The 14,087-nt window shown below is 56.7% G+C and overlaps 1 protein-coding gene across 1 annotated transcript in view; it reads right to left on the bottom strand.

Annotated features, from left to right (window-relative positions):
* Positions 1–1,603, bottom strand: part of MBP (myelin basic protein) — a 79,068-nt gene extending 77,465 nt beyond the window's left edge. Inside the window, exon 1 of the mRNA XM_079108263.1 lies at positions 1,580–1,603. The gene's annotated coding sequence lies outside the window, so the exon portion shown is untranslated. The remainder of the gene's footprint in view (positions 1–1,579) is intronic.
* Positions 1,604–14,087: the final 12,484 nt, after the last annotated feature.

The raw sequence follows: 14,087 nt of genomic DNA on the forward strand, positions 1-14,087 counted from the left end.
TCTGGGCCTTTAGTGACCGCAGGACTTGTCAGCCACGGGCCACTTGTAACACCAGCCTCAGCCTGGGTGCAGGTGACCCAAAGCTTTGGGGACAGAGACAAGCCCTTTTTCACGACAGGTTCTTTGTAAAGATGTGAGTGCCGGGCCCCTGCGTACCGGGGAAAGGTGAGAGGGCACGTTGTGTCTGAAACCGGGAAGGGGAGCTTCCAGCAGGTTCGGGCGTGACTGCACGGCCGGCTCCTCATTCGGAGGCCAGTCTTTAAGGAGTGTTGCCGATGCCTGGCTCACCTCCTGCCTGCTCCATGTGCCTTTGGGGACAGGCCTCGCCCAGGGCGGTGTCCCACAGGGGGCAGGAATGGAAGAAGCAGCCGAGAAGCTGCTGAGCCCACAGGTGGCCCTCACGGAGCTCCTCGCTGAGCCAGGCCCTGCCCAGGTGAAATGCACAGGAGTCCCCTGCCAAAGTTCCACCTCCAAACCAAACCTTTAGGAAGGAGGAGGTGAGGGCCCAGACTGCCCAACCCAGCGGCTGCTCTTGGCCTGAGTGGAGCTCTTCCTGTGCTCTTCACCCCTAGGGACTCGGCAAGGCGACCTCGCCGCTGCTCCGCCCTGAGCCTGGGAGTTGGGCAGCTCTGAGACTCCAGCTGGTCTCTCAGCCCTCTGGGGCCCAAACGCTGGTCCTGCCTCAGGGAACTAGCGTTGCTCAGCTCCAGAAAAGGAGAGGAGGCCGAGCAGTGTCCCTAGGGCGTCACGTTGGACGTCCACACTTGCAGGGCAGCAGGGTGCCGGGCAGCAGCTGCAGGAGGGGTGTGGCCACCTGCTGGGCACACAGCTGGGCACACAGGAAGGGCGTGTGGGCCATGCCTCCCCAGGGCCCACCGCCTCGAATGGGGCTCGCCATCAGGCAGCTGAACTCAAGTCAATCAGGGACTCGGCTCTGGTGCTGACAGGGGCTCTGCTGACTTGGAAGGACAGAGGGAATCGTTTCCTGGCATGGGAATGAAAAGAGCCATATTTCAATGTGTGTGGTTTTGAAAGCACAAGCTACCTTTGCAGACAATTCCAGTATCCACTGCACTTCTGTCATCTATCTTACAATTATTTAAGTTGGGCAACCAAGAAGCCAATTAAATAAACTTCTCAATGAGGTTCAGGGCACATGTGGCACCTTGCTTGATAAGCATGGGTAAAGGGGCGGGGGTGGGTGAGGGAGGGAGAGGGAGAGGGAGGGAGAGAGGGAGGAAGAGAGGGAGAAGGGGAGAGGGAGAGAGGGAGAAGGGGAGAGGGAGAGAGGGAGGGAGGGAGAGAGAGGGAGAGAGGGAGGGAGGGAGGGAGAGAGGGAGAGAGGGAGGGAGGGAGGGAGGGAGGGAGGGAGAGAGGGAGGGAGGGAGGGAGGGAGGGAGAGGATAAGTTCTTGACCTTCTGGTGTCTAAACAAGAATGGGTGTTTTCTTTTTGAGATGTTGACTCAAATGCTGGAAATTTAGGGCTAAGTTTGACCCTCTTTAATTCCATGCAGTGTTGTTTAAATGAGATATTGAGAATTCGTAGAATAACAATACATCAAACATCTGTGGATGTACCTTTCTGTTTAGTAAACAGAGCTGACCTATTCAAATTTAAACACAGCCAGGCATGGTGGTGTATGCCTGTAATCCCAGCAGTTTGGGAGGCTGAGGCAGGAGGATCCCAAGTTCCAGGCCAGCCTCAGCAATTTAGTGAGGCCCTAAGCAACTTAGTGAGACCCTGTCTCAAAATACAAAAATAAATAAAAAAGCACTGTGAATGTGTGATTGCAGCTCAGTGGTAAAGTGCCCTTGGGTTTAACTTTAGCACCAAAACAAAAAATAAACTAACAAAACCAAGGAGAACCTCACACAGCAAAAGTAGTGAGCGTCTCCTCATCAGAGCTGGGCCGGGGTGTGGGGCTATTTGCCTGTCACTGGTGTGGAAAAGCTCATGTCACCCTCGTTCTTCCCAAGTGCCCGTCCCACCCAGGCACCGTCTCGCACTGCTTCCTTCCATCCTGATACCCATAGCCCACCACCCTGCTGCTGCCGGCCCCATCTCTCCTCACGCCATCTCCCCACGTTGCTGTCAGCCAGATCCAAATGTGGTGTTCCCTCCCTCAGGGAAGCCCGCTGAGGATTTGTCCCAAGTCGGAATGTAAATATTTGGGAGCTGCCCGTGGACAAAGGGGAGCTATTCGGGGACAGAGGGCCCTTGAAGCATGGCTGAACTCTAACCACAGGGAGCTGAGCGGCTCTGGAGGCCGGCCTGCTGCTCCCAGGTCAGAGTGCCCTGGCAGGACCTCACCATGCTTGAGAGCAGGGCTCCATCTCACAGCCGGGACAACCAAGTCCATCAAGTGTCAGAAACTCAAGGCTGCTGGATACAGGATTGCTCGAAATGACGATCCAGATCAGACTTTCAGATGAACCCAGAAAGAGCTGACTGGCGCCAGATGAGAACTATTTAGTGGTGGAAGAGAAAGGAGACACTGAGCAGACGCACTCGGCGATCGAGCCGCATCGCAGAAGGCGCTTGTGAGCCCAGGCCACGGTGAGAACAGCTCACACGCCACTCACTTCCTGGCTGCACGCTCCCATGCAGTCCACCCGGGAAATCCGCCCCCTCCCATCTGCCTTGGAGGAGGAGGCAGAGAAGGGCGGAGACAGCACAGGGCCAGCTCTGGGCCTCTTGCTGCCACGAGAGCTGGAAGGAGCCCTGGGCAGACCGGAGGAGCTGTGTGTTGAGGGCATCCTTACTTTATCTCATTTGTGCATTAATCAAGTGGAGAGAGCAAGAGGAAACCACGGTGACTGTGGGAGGCGGCAGGGAAGCCAGGCCGACCCTCAGCCTTCGTGGGCAAAGAAGCAGCTTTTCCTACAATGGCAGAAAGGGACAGGAGTGGAAGGGATTCTCTGGGGCCTGCTGCAGAATTCCAGACTGCCGTCTGGACCCCTGCACAATGGGAATGTTGCAAGTCCTGACACTATTTCATGATCATCGTCAGGAAGAGGGCTGACCTTCAGCGCGTGTAGTCCGAGTTAGCAGACCCAACTTACTGGGAAGCAATCCAGTCTTGACTGTCTGGCTTCCACTTTGAATAACATGCTCCTAAAGTAACTCGGCTTCCTGTTGCCCCGCGCCCCCCCGGGTGGAGTGACTCCACTCAGAAGCCCACCTGCAGGTGAACTGAGGCTGCGATGCCGGGCCGGAGGAGGCTCCTGCTCCTGGTGCTTTAACTCCACCCTGCGCTAGTTCAGACCTTCTGAAGTGCACACGGCCCCGGGGACCCCGACTCCCTTGAGTTTGCAGCCCAGTGACCTGCGGCAAGATCTCACCCCTCTGAGCCTCAGCGTCCTATGCAGTGGAGGCAGTGAGAGGTCCCTTCCTCCCTGGGGGAGGAGGAAACAAGTCAGGGATGCCTGGGACTGGGGGAAGGCCAGGGTCGGGTGCAGCTGTGCCAGGCTGCCCCAAGGGGCTGCTGTAGGAACGGTGGGGGTGGGCTCAGGGCTGGGGTCTGGGCTCCATCCTGTGGTCCCTCCTCTTCCTGGGCCAGCAGGAGCAGCTGGAGAGATGCCCCAGCTCTCCATGCTCAACAGGTTCCCACCTGGGTCGCATCCCCTCAACTGATGTGGCCACGGGAAGGGGTGGGAAGGCACCAGCCACCCAGAGAAGCCAGAAGTCACATGAGGATGAAAGCCCCTGCCCGCCAGACAGCCAGGGTGCGGCAGTAACGTGACTCGGGTTCAGACCATACTGAGCAAGGGGCAGGGCGAGGTGAAAGACGGTGAGCAGGGCAGACGGGCATTCCCCTGCAGAGGCAAGTCCAGCGGCGACGTTGCGCCGCCTTCGATCTGCTTTATCCCTCGCATTCTGTAAGCCTGGAGTTGCGTGAGCACACCAGCAACCCTGTATGCTTATTCCCTTTCTACGCTGAGAGAGCGACGTCTGAGGACCGAACCTAGCTGAGTGTGCCTCTAGAAATGCGCCCAGCCAAGAGTAGGGTAGCTTGATGCCACGTACATCGTGGATGTGTAGAGAGCAAGTTTTACGGTAGGTCTAAGGGAGCACTCCTAAATCATCAGTTAACACAGCCTGTCGGTCAGCTTTTTCATTGCTGTGACCAGAACACCGATGAGAACAACCTAGAGCAGGAAAATCTTACTTGGGCCACGATTTCAGAGGTCTCAGTCCATAAGAAGCTGAGCCCCTGCTCTGGGCCGAGGTGAGGCAGCACGGCGTGGCGGAGGGCGTGGCAGAGGGAAGCTGCCAGCCGCCTGGTGGGGCACAGGGAAGACGCACCCTTCCCAGACCGGCTGCCAGTGACCTCCTCCTCCAGCCACGTCCACCTGCCCACGTTACCACCGGCGAGTCCCTTCAAGCCAGGAGGCACTGATCAAGTTCCAGCTCTCACAGCCCCGTCACCTGCGGACACTCCTGCATCACAGCAAAACCACAACACAGTCAAGAGAAGGCCTCGCAAGCAGCCCTGAGTGCAGCAAGGACCTGCTCCCACCAACACGCGCCGGACACACGTCGACGAGGAAACCCACAGGGACCGTCTTCCTTCGCTAATGCCGGGCTGGTAAAAGGGCAAGAAAGAATGATCTGGGTTTTAATTCCCCGCCTGTCGCTTCTCTCAGCTTCTGATTTCTCATTTGTGGTGTTGTAGAGAGGATGAAATAAGGAAATTCAGGTGACTTGTGAGTTTTATAAGGTACAGAATGCAGGGTGAGGTGGGCAGGGCTGTGCCCTGATCCCCAGGGCCTGTCTTCTGCCTCCATCTTAGGTGTGAAAGTTCAACTCTCTGGCAGGAACAAATTAGCAGTAAATTGCTTCATAATTAGCAGGGAGCCAGAGAGCAGTTTGCCTGTTTCAACAGGAGCAATTACTTATGTCTAACACTTCCCAGTGATTTTTCTTGTCCCAAAGCCCACTGCATTTACACAAGTGTGCACTTACACAAGTGTGAATTACCCATGTGCACAAGCATTCATACAACTGTGAACATGCCAGTGAGACGTGGGGAGGGCAGAGGAGGATGGGGGCCAGAGAGGGCCAAGCGAGGAAGCACAGACGGCTGAGCCGCAGTTCCGAGGCAGAGGAGGTGCAGCTGGCTGGCGCGGGGAGGCAGCGAGTCTGGAGTGGGCTGAGGCCAGCAGCGCCAGCCTCCCGGCGCTTCAGCCACACGCTTTCCAGGTCCCCAACCTTGTGTGTACACCCAGGTCCCAGAGAGGGAGCACCCAAGCCTGACAACAGCGCCTACACTGTCCGAGTTCACGGGCGGAGTGGCGAGAGGCAGGATGGAGAAGGGAGCTTCTGCCGCGATGCCAGTCGCGGGGCAGGTCTTGTGAACACCCGCAGGATGGGTACGCTGGGACAAGGCCCTGCGAGGTGCCTCTGCAAAACGAAGGAGTGGGCGCTTTGCGTGCAGAACGTTCACTTGCTTGGTCCACTTTTAATTGTGGACTAGTGAACGAGGAGAACGCACGAGCTTCTGCTCCTCGTCTAGCATTCTCAAGAGGCCTGGTTCCATCTTGAACGTCACTTTCCACAGAGACTGTTCCCAACGGCCCATCTACACGAGACCTCTCGATTTTATGCTCCGGTGGGATGCTGACCTTGCCCTTGGTGGACCTGCCACTCCGGCACCTGCTGGGCGTCCTGGACTGCCAGCTCCTCAAAGGCAGGTGGCCAGTCCCTACGTGCCCCAAGTTCACCCGGGCCAGCACAGAAGGAGCACTGGAGGACTCCTGCCTGCACACCTGAGGGCCCCCGCACCTGAGGGGATGGCCCGAGGGCCCCCACACCTGAGGGACAACAGTCCGAGGGCTCCCCCACCTGAGGGGACAGCCCGAGGGCTCCCCCACCTGAGGGGACAGCCCGAGGGCCCCCACACCTGAGGGGACAGTCCGAGGGCTCCCCCACCTGAGGGGACGTCCTGCAGGCTGAATTCAAACTCAGAAATAATGCAGACAACCGCACTGGGTCTGAAACAGGCCCATCAGCGTTTACCTCTGCTTTAAATGAACTTGAGAGTGCTAGCTGAGTTCTCAGAACTTTGCTGATTTACCCCCATTTCCTATATACAACATATATGTAAAAGAGGCCATTCAAAGTTTCTAGTGTAATTATTCTACATTTTAATTCAAAGAATTTAGTGTGATCTTCCTAAAATTTGAAACACCCTCATAATTTAGGAACTGTTTGAGAGGCCGTGGGTCACTGCTGATCCTGTTGGCCATGCCAACGTCCAACCACGGCTGAACCGAACAGTAGCCTGCAGTTCTCGAAGGCCTGCGGGTTTTACTGAAGTTTCCCCAGGCTTCAAGCTCATACCACCTTCTTTTTCAGGAAGCCGAATTCCAAGGATTCCACTTTCCTCACGTAGATCGGGGTCGACCACCGATGACAGGCGCCAAGTATTCACAGACCTGCAAACCAGGCTTTGCTCTCTGCTTGCCTCTTTCCCGCAACTCCCCTCTTGTGCCCACCGGAGCTGGGCAGCTGCCGGGCAGACCTCCTGGCCTAAGTGTCGACATTCTGGCCCTTTACAGAAAAGAGCTTCCTGGTCTGGGATGCAGACAACCGCGATCTTAAAACTGCCCCGCAAGCGGGAGGTGAACTTCCGTTCTACGAGTAGACCCCCACGCAGCGTGGCAGGGCTTCTCCCAACACCTTCCCTTCCTGCCCCCTTTGGCAAGAGGCTCTCCTGCTGTCAGCTGGCCGTGCAGCGCCAGGTGGCACCACATTCCCAGCGTGCCTGCAGGTGCTCCTGGGCTCCTGCCGCAGCCTGTCCTGCTTCCTCAGGGTTCAGGCAACAGTTGTACAGCTACTTCACCCGTAAATTAAATAAGATTCGTTCTGTATTTGGAAAATGTAACATGTACCTAAACAGGCACAGAATGATTCATTGCAAAGCATTTAAATTATGACTGATTTTTTTAGAAATCTGTTTAGCAGACCTCACTTGCAGAGATGCCCCCGACGCAGGAATGTTAATGGGTACTTAGGCTAACAGGATATAAAATCCCACCAGAGTCCCTTACTCTGTCTTCTCTGATTTTTGAAATCCCTGAAGCAGTGTTTCCAGTGCCCACTGGCCTTGCTATCAGCCATCAGTGGGTGGCGGTCTCCACTGGACGTCAGAGGTAAATGGACTCCACTCCCCTCACGCTGTGGTTCCTGTCTCCAGAACTTTAGTGGACCTCAGGGTCTCGGTGCCAGTTCCTGGAGGCTGTTCTCCTCTGTCGTGAGGCACTGCTTAGCACACGTGCACCCAAAGGGTGGATGTGAGACCCCCGGACTGAATGTGTCACGCAGGGGTGACTGAGCAACCCCTGACGCCTGTGACCAGGTATCACATGACACCCATTCTAGAAGGAAGCCATTTTAGGGAAGGTTTGTGGTGGATCTGCAAATCTCGGAAAGGCTCTGAGACCCCTGGGCTGTGTGCTGCCTCCTGAGAGGGACCTGTGCAGTCTAGATTGACAGAAAGGCCCGAGTCCTGCAAAGGAGAACCTGGCTAGAGGTCATCACCTCGAGTCAGGAAGAGGAAGAGCTGAGGTTCCAGAGGGACTCCATCACTGCCCTCACAGCAGCACTGACTGCAAGGCAGCCTGACCTGTGCAGGAGGCGGTGCAGGAGGCCCGAGAGCCTGGCAGGCCACTTCCGCCGAGGCCTCTTTTCAGAACTCAGGGCGGAGCCTGGGCGCAGACTGACATTCTGTGGCCTCAGTGGCTGAGGGCCCCTGAGGTCAGAGGTGGTCTGGGCTGGGCGGGCGGGCGTGGCCCGCAAGAAGAGTGGCTGCCGTCCTTCTGCAGATAAAATACCCCCTCTGGAATGTGGGCAGCGATAGCCTCGAGGCAGAGGGAGGCTCTGCCTCTCACTGTTAAGAACCAGAGAGCAGAGGCGCAGGGCCAGGACCTCACCCAGAAAACACAGCTCTCAGGGAAAAGAGGCTAGGCGAGGGCTCCTGCCCGCCACGGCCTCCCTCGCTGCCCCGCCGCCTCCCGTGGACGATCTCCACTGCGGCCAACGGCGCTCTCCTACCGCTGCTGGAGCACAGGAAACAGCCACCGCCACCAAGACCACCACCGAAGGGGACAGATGCTCTCGCACGCACCAACACACACGAGTGCACAATGCACATACACACACTCGCAAACATGAACACACAGTCACGCATCCACACAAGCACGCACGCACTCACACACACACTGGCACTCACACACTGTGTGCACCCATGCGTACACACTGGCACACACACTGGTGTGCACACATGTGCACACACTCACACACGCACACACTCACACACTTGTGTGCACCCATGCATACACACTGGCACACACACACTGGTGTGTACACATGTGCACTCACACTCACACACTTGTGTGCACCCATGCATACACACTGGTACATACACACTGGTGTGTACACTGGTGTGCACACCAGGGTACATACACACTGGTGTGTACACTGGTGTGCACACACTCACACTCACACACTTGTGTGCATCCATGCATACACACTGGCACACACACACTGGTGTGTACACATGTGCACACACTCACATACTTGTGTGCACCCATGCATACACAATGGCACACACACACTGGTGTGCACACATGAACACACAAACACACTCACACACTTGTGTGCACCCATGCATACACACTGGCACACACACTCACACTCACACACTTGTGTGCACCCATGCATACACACTGGCACACACACGCTGGTGTGCACACATGTACACACACACGTGCACCCATGCATACACACTGGCACACACACACTGGTGCCCACATGCCCGCATGTACACCACCAAACACTTTTACACAGACCAGAAGGGGCAGCGACTGAAGGGCACCCTGCAGCCCCAGCGGGCTAGGCCCACCCAGCTCTCCGAGTGCCAGAGGTGCCCTGGGGGTCCTTCCTCCGCCCCTGGGCGTGAGTTGTGAGTTGCGGTAGGCGGGACAGGCAGGGTGGCTCTTGGCCTCCTGGAGGGGAGCCGGGCTACCTAGTTGGGATGGGGTCTGGTCCCTGCTGCCTCCCCGGGCTCCCTCTGACTCAGTGTCCCTGAGCTCGGCCCTGCACAGGCGCAGCTGAGGCCCTGCCTGGGGGGGTCAGGCAGGGCGGGAGGTGCAACCCCTGTATCTCTGGGCAGGTTCTGGCCCCAACACTCCCCCTGCCTGGGTTCAGGGTTGGCGACTTCACCAGATCAGCGTCCCTCCCTGCGCCTGCCAGGGTGCCCTCCCAGCCTCGCCCCTGTCTGCCCTCACATCCACCTCCCATGCGCTGTGGCCCCGTCCCACGCTGCTCTCCGCGGTCCGCGCACCCGAGCTGCCCTGCTCTGCCACGCCTGAGGGTGCCCCGTGCCCCACCCTGACCCCGGAGGGGTCTTCCCTGGCAAAGCCACCCCAGCAGATCCCCGGCCTGCCTCGCAGCCCCTCAGCATTGCCCCCCACAGCAGCCAGATAGGAGACCCCACTCACTGCTCCACGGCGCAGAGCCCCCCCAGGGGAACCTGCAAAGGCTGTCCCCAGGGGATGCCCAGATCTGGGGTGGCCATAGCCAACGACAGAGGCCCACACTGCCTCCACACGGCTGGGACGTGGTTCTGGAGCTTCCCCAGCCTGGCGGTGCTGAGAGCGGGGACCTCTGGGCGGTAGGGCACCGTGGGGGCTTAACTGTTGAGGTGCTGTCCTGGACAGGGCTAGGGCAGTTCTGTGGGACCCCGGCTCTCAAGTGAGCAAGTCGTCCTATGAGTCCGAGCCCAACCCCTGAAACTTGCAGGCTCCTGTGGATGATGTGACTGGCCTACCACACATTCCTGCCATCCAGGACTGTGACTCAAATGAACCTGTTTTCTTATGACGTCAGTCTGCCTCAGGTATTGCATTACAGTAACAGAAAACAATCTAATTCAGTTTCTTAGCCACCTGTCCTCCTCTTCCTCCTTTCTTCTTGCTGTCTTAGAAGTAACTAGGAAATGATCTGATAATGTGAACAGTTTTAAAAGCTTCTCTGGCTGGGGAGATAGCTCGTTTGGTAGAGTGCTCGCCTTGCAAGCACAAGACCCTGGGTTCAATCCCCAACATTGCCAAAAAAATAAAAAGTTTCTCGAACTATATGCAACATGGATTGTGTAAACATCCAATATGCTCTCTGCTCTCTTTGCACAGAGAGTCTAAATAGGAAAACAGCACAGAGTTTAAAATGCAGTGTAAAAACCATGTTACCGGGAGAAAGCACAAGCACAGAGAATGCCTGGATCCGGGAAGGTGAGCACGCAAGCTGGCCGCGGAGGCTGGAGCACCCTTCCCAGGAAAGGGGTTGAGTGCGGCCTCCAAGGGAGATGTCCAGGCCCTGCGCCCAGCGCCTGCGAACGTGACTTATCTGGAAACAGGTCCTTGAAAATGTCCTCTAGGCGAGGGTGAGGGATCTCTTACAAGAGAAAGGTCGGGAGGATCTGGTCAGACACACGGAGGAAGCTAGGAGGAAAGACCAGGGGACAATGAGGTGGACACGGAGGTGAGGTGGCCACAGCCTGGCAATGCCAAGAATCCCCGGGAGGAGTCCTGGGGCTGCGTGGGAAGCGGGACGCGCTGGGGCGCTGCGTGCTCGCCCTTCCTCTGCCCTGCATCACCTGCTGCTCCGTCACGCAGGTCTTAGTCAGGAGGAATGCACCAGCCCGCTGCTGGCTCTGCTGAGGCTCCATCGCAGGCACGCCTGCAGGCCCCACCCAGGGCCGCGGGGGACTCCTGAAGGCTGGGGGCGGACACGCCCAGGCAGCAGCGCAGGTTCCCGCCCTCCCTGGCCTGTCCTGGGCTTTCGGCCCACGTTCCTTGTCTGTGAACCAAAAGGGGAAGCTGCACTTCCTGGAGGCGCTGTGGAGACCGCTGGTTAGCACCGCAGAGTCCTGGTGCGCACCCCTGGGCCGAGCCTCTCCCACGCACAGCCCACGCCCACCTCCCGGGCGGCACAGCAGGCACGACGTTGCATGACACAGGTCACGTGTCCAGCACGACCCAGGGCTGGGCACTGCAGCAGAGGGCACTGCTCTCAGCAGTGTTAGCAATGCCGGACGACCAGCGTGTGTAGGGCTGGCGAGTCCTGGCTCTGCTCCAGAACAGCTCAGATCCTGACGTCAGGTGCCATGGCTCTTGGTGCCAGTGTGTAGGAGTAAGGCGCAGGCCCCTCGCGGGCCCAGGCTCACAGGTGCCTGGCTCCAAGGGCTATCACGCTTAAAAGAACCTGACCTCTCCTGAAACAGGACAGGAAGGTCCCAGGACTGCCAATCTAGAACCTGCAGATCACAATCAGGGAGACCAGAATTTCCCTGTGGGGACCGGCTCAGAGCCCACCTTCTGGAGGGCACATGCGGCCGTCTACTGAGTGACCTCCTGGGACTTCCCAGGACCTCCTGGATTCCAGTCAGAGGGGAAAGCTGCCCTGTGTGGTTGACCCACTGTGGTCCTGCAGAAGACGTGGCTCAGAGCCCACCTAGGGGTCCTGCATCTTCAGGGACTCCCACCTTCTTCTGACTAGTCTTGAACTTCTTAAGATGCAGGGGAAGTTCAAGAATGCCGCAAGTGGCAAGGACATTTAAAGACCTGGGAGGGAGGACGGCCACAGGACAGCAGGATGCGGGGAGAGGAACGGGTCTGGGCACAGGCAACCCAGGCGGCACACACGCACAGGCGTCACTGTGCCCAGCGCCCACAGCACTTCCAAGAGGCTGTCCTCTCACACTCTGCACTGTGCAGACACCAAAGCACACGAGGACGCAAGACCGAGTGTCACAAGCCCACAGAGTGGCCACAGCAGGGCCAGGCAGCAGCCCCTGGTCTAGCTGAGCTGTGCTCCTAGCTGCTGTGCAGCAGGAACCGACCAGGACTTGGTGCTCCAGAAAGAGGCTTCTGTGCATCGAGTCTTGGACTTTCAATGAAAATGGCCCTGTGAAAAGGGTAGAAGGTGACTTCTCATTTCACACCTCTCCACGTCTACTCTGATGACAAAAACAGAAGCCATTTGACGAGGCTCTCATATTTCACCTCCTTCAGGTGAAAACCATCAGAGAGGTGATAAGCAAGGAAGCCTCTGATAATGACCCGAAACCAGGTGACCTGCACAACTGTCAGGGAAAAAGTGGCGTCTGAGTAACTGAGTAACCAAGCCCCAGGTACACAGCATGCACGTGAGGCGGCCAGCTTGCATTTTGAACTTGAACTTGGCAAGTGTTTTCTGCATGCCACTTAGTGTCTAAATGATGTCTTTGGGACCAAGAAGACAAATAGACTTTCAAAAACAGTGATTTATTACCTCTATATTGAGGTTTTATAATGTCGTCACTCCATCAAAACCAAGATTTTCCAGGAATGCCTTTTGTAGGAATTGAAGATTATGGTTTGAAAAATGCAAAGATCTTGGCAGAGTAAATTTACAATTTTGTGGCATGACTGGCAAATTGTATCTACACAAAAATATTTTTTTAAAAAAGTTCCTTCATCATATCTACTCCAGAGTTACACTTGTCAACAAATAATTTCTTCTTTGATTCCAATAGAGAATCCAAACAGAGAGGGTGACATCCAGATAATGCATAACCAACTTAAGAGTGCAAGAGTGTGAAGGGGTGGGAAGAAACGGCGGGGCGGAGCCCTGAATCCCGCCGCGGGCCCTCCAGCAGGTCCCTGGTCTTTCTGAGCCTCCCCCACTTTACTTCCAGGGACGCGGGACCTGGTTCAGCAGGCTCAGCTCCCAGCATCTGCACCAGCAGGCTGCGTTCACTGCAAGGATAGGTGTGGACTGCCATGGACACTCGCTGAGAAACATGGCGCATCTTTACACATCAAGTGTTTCCTGATAAGGTTTCAGCAAAACCGTGTCCTGTCAGCTGACGACAGCCATGTTCCTGAAGATAGAGGCCACATGCAAGGTGAGAGACCAGGACACTCCATAGTACAGTGTCTACCGATGGCCACATTCCTGAAACTGGAGCCATGTGCAGGATGAGAGGCCACAACGCTAGATACTATACTGTCTACTGATGGCTACATTCCTGAAGATAGAGGCCACATGCAAGGTAAGAGACCAGGACAGTCCATAGGGTGTATACTGGTGGCCACATTCCTGAAGATGGAGGCCACATGCAAGGTAACAGATCAGAACAGTTCATAGGGTGTATACTGGTGGCCACATTCCTGAAGATGGAGGCCACATGCAAGGTAAGAGACCAGGACAGTCCATAGGGTGTATACTGGTGGCCACATTCCTGAAGATGGAGGTCACAGGCAAGGTAAGAGACCAGGACCCTCCATACTGTAGTGTCTACTGATGGCCACATTCCTGAAGCTGGGGCCATGTGCAGATGAGAGACCACAACACTCCATACTATAGTGTCTCTTAGGTGGAGGAGACAGCAAAGACAAAGCAGTGAATTGGACTCTAGCACGCAGATACACACTCATATTAGTGCAAATACAGCAGACACTACACTCATATGCATGCACACACACATATAAACATGCCACATGTACACCCAATGTACACACAGAGAAGCATGTGACCGCCCCCCAGGCTGGCTCCTGACTCTGCCCACCGGGGGAAGGTCCTGTGGCAAGGGGCCCTCAGAGTGGCCAGGGAACCTGGGAAGAAGCATGTTGTCACCCCCTATCCCACCAAGCTTGTAGGGTGCTGAGAGACACAGCGAATCACAGTCCCCTAAGCACAGGGAGCTCAGAGTGGTCCAGCCAGGCCCCTGGGTGCTGCCTGCTCTGGGAGGCACCTGCTGCCCCCCTGCCTTGCTGCAATGGAAGCACAGCAGGGGGTCTCGGGCCAGCAATGGGCAGACACTCAATAAGAACGGGTGCAGCAAATGAGAGACGCACAGGTGGAGCCCGGAAGCACCCTGGTGCCCCGACCAGGTGTGCCCGGCATACACAGTGGCCCCTGCAAGTGAGTTTAGGCCGTCAGACTGCTCCTGGGCTTGTGGCATGGCATTTGACCAGAGCGGTGTGAGGCCCGGGAGCAGTGGGTGAGGGCCAGCTATGTGGCCTACAGCCTGGCAGCCGG

This window comes from Sciurus vulgaris, assembly GCF_902686455.1.
Source record: "Sciurus vulgaris genome assembly, chromosome: 13".
Taxonomy (NCBI): Eukaryota; Metazoa; Chordata; class Mammalia; order Rodentia; family Sciuridae; genus Sciurus; species Sciurus vulgaris.